We start from the raw sequence: 3,100 nt of genomic DNA on the forward strand, positions 1-3,100 counted from the left end.
GTTGGAGGATCAAGGACTAGAGGGCATCAGTTTAAGGTTAGATGGGAAAGAATAAAAGGGAGCAACTTTTTTACATGGAGCGTCCTATGGAATGAGCTGCTAGCGTAAGTGGTTGAGGTGGGTACATTAACAACATATAAAAGGCATTTGGACAAATACACAGATAGGAAAGGTTCAGGAGGATATGGGACAAGTGCAGAGAAACGGGGTTAGCATAGATGGACATTTTAGTCGGCATGGACCAGTTTGGGCCAAAACGTCTGTCTCCGTGCTTTAGGACTCTAAAACTCTAGGAGTGTACATACACATGTTTATGCTCAATTTAAGCAATTTAGATGCAGTGCTTCTATCAGTGTCTCATGCTGCTAGACAACAGAATTCAGCAGATGAAAACTGCAAGTTTCATATTATTGCGTTCATGTCATATGTTGATAACATAAGCATGGCCTTTAAAATATATATTACACAATTGCTGACAGACACAACACAACTTAGAGAGACCTAAAAAGGTAAAGGGAACAGCAGAGGGAAACAACATTCATTTTCTTTGGTCATTTTTTTCCAACCCTGAAACTTCTCATGTCTTACTTTTCATTTCATACTTACACCATCTTATTATTCTGATTTTTCCGTTCACTTCCCATGATAGATCTGTAATTTTTACTGAAGAAATGTTGTACTGTAATAGGATGTTGACCAACTGTGAGTCTCTTGCAAACAGCCTGATCTGAACTGAAATAAACTCCCTTCAGGGTCAGTACCGTCTGAATTCATCCTCAGTTCTTGTGTTCCAGTATAAACACTAGATGTCTTCGGCAAGATGATTAAAACCTTAAACAAGGTCATAATCTTTATTTTATGACCTGAATTATATTAGGAAAATTAGGACACATTCATGGCTGGTTCACGATTTCAGAAGTGTAGAGTTGTGAAAGCACTGTATAAATCACATTCTGTGGCTCAACTGTAATATTTTCAAATTATTTTAATAATTCTGTTACTCATGACTCAGACTTACTTGTAAATATTTATTCTGGCATTCATGTAAGAGGGGTCATTGACTCATCTCAGTTCCATCAGCTTTAGGCTTGAAGTACAATCCTGAAGAACATCTCTGTCAAATACACAGAAATAACTGCTTGTGATAGAAATGCACTGTCAAGATTGTAGATCACCAACAACTACTGCCTTTTGCTCAATTCACTTTTACCTTTTAGTAGTTAGACATATGTTTTAGCCTTCAGATTAATAGTTAGGTAGCGCATGAGCTGGAAATGCGTTGCCTGTAAAAATTGTAGAGAAAGAAAAGTTATTCAATATCAATGCCTAATCAAGGAATGTGCAAAGTAGAAAACAAGTAGTTGAATAAAACTAAGCCTCATTTTCTGATTAAGCACTTTACAATCATCTGGACTCAACACTGAATTAAATCATAGGACCGTGAACCCCTATTGTATATTACTGACACAGAAAAGTCTGTCAGAATACAGTACGTTGACTCCATGACCGTGAGAGAGTGACTGACAATGAGGCTGGTACCTTCACACCAGATTGTCATGTGTTATGATATCACAGGTACACTGATTGTCAGATCTACAATCTATGCAATAACACAACACTCTGGATGAATGTTTTGTTTTCTCTATAATGATTGCGGCTACCTTTGCACATTTTCTCATGATAACTTTGATCTCTAATCTCCCTTACCATCCTACTTTTCCCTGACTTTCCCCTTTGTTTAACTTGCCTTTCTCCACTTTCTCACCAGCATAAACTCATCCCGTTTTCAGCTATTTGCTGAACTGAAGAATAGTCGTATGGATTTGAAACATTGGGTTGACTTTTGCCAAAGATTGGCTCAGTGTTAATTTTGGGAGATTTCGTGGAGGGTGTTTCTTTGTGACCTCTAGCTCTGATGAAATTCTCTGCTGCTCACCTCATTGTATATATACCACACCACTGTGATGTCGTCTCGCGATGTACTCGCCACTATCAGGACCTTCTAGGATTCGCGCCATGAGCACTATATTTAAAGTCAGCTGTACTCCAGACCAGTCGCTGCCAGTTGCGAATAGCTCTTCATAGTGCGCATAGTGGGAAGAATATGAAAAAGACCAGTTTCTGAAGGCGCATAGATGGCAAAGGTAACACTGGAAATAAATTATCACATTCATAAATATATTACTACTTTATACCATCATTGGTCTGATCGGCTGGCATAGTAACTGCAGCTACAGAAATAAATCTACACAGGCTACCCATCCTTAACATCAGATCATATTAGAACCCGAACTAAGGAGTGCTAATTTGAGCGTATTGTTAAATTCCTTTCCTGACAGTCAATTGTGTTCTGTTCGTTTTTGCTGAAAACTGCGGAGGATACGCAACAGGTGTATGCATTTACTATAATTATGCTTCAGGCCTATTTATTTAGGAATATTGATTGTTCCCCGTTCATCTCTCCTCCTTTAGCTTACCACATCCACTCAGTGCACTGGCTTGAGCACACTCCAGTTTCTACACCTCTGATTACAATATTTGCAGCAAACACAAAACGTTTACTGTACAATTTTTTTCCCTAGGCCAGATGCAATTCTTGCTTGACGTACAAATCTTGAAGTCAACTGTAGCTATGGGAGAAGGGGAAATTTTTTGATTTTGAAAGCCGTTTTCCCTGGCTAAGAGGGGTCATACCCACAATACCAGTGACGACTCAAGCTATACACAGGAATTGACTGAACAAGCCATTTCTCAATTCGAGGAAACACGTTAACTAAACGACATGCTAATGGGATTCTCTCACTGACAATGACACTTCACCTTCTGGATCAGTGGTGCTGGAAGAGCACAGCAATTCAGGCAGCATCCGAGGACAGGCAAAATCGACGTTTCGGGCAAAAGCCCTTCATCAAGAATAAAGGCAGAGAGCCTGAAGCGTGGAGAGATAAGCTAGAGGAGGGTGGGGGGGGAGAGAGAGTGGCATAGAGTACAATAGGTCAGTGGGGAAGGAGATGAAGGTGATAGGTCAGGGAGGAGAGGGTGGAGTGGATAGGTGGAAAAGGAGCTGGGCAGGTCGGATAAGTCCGGACAGGTCAGGGGA

At 40.2% G+C, this 3,100-nt stretch overlaps 1 long non-coding RNA gene across 1 annotated transcript; it reads right to left on the minus strand.

Moving 5' to 3' along the window:
- Positions 1-1,033: 1,033 nt before the first annotated feature.
- Positions 1,034-2,072, minus strand: LOC122549568. Its single transcript, XR_006311581.1, has 3 exons — positions 1,937-2,072; positions 1,211-1,283; positions 1,034-1,114 (listed from the first exon to the last, which is right to left on the minus strand). It is a non-coding gene; the product is annotated as an uncharacterized LOC122549568 (long non-coding RNA).
- Positions 2,073-3,100: the final 1,028 nt, after the last annotated feature.

The sequence above is a fragment of the Chiloscyllium plagiosum genome, chromosome 4 (assembly GCF_004010195.1).
Source record: "Chiloscyllium plagiosum isolate BGI_BamShark_2017 chromosome 4, ASM401019v2, whole genome shotgun sequence".
Classification (NCBI taxonomy): Eukaryota; Metazoa; Chordata; class Chondrichthyes; order Orectolobiformes; family Hemiscylliidae; genus Chiloscyllium; species Chiloscyllium plagiosum.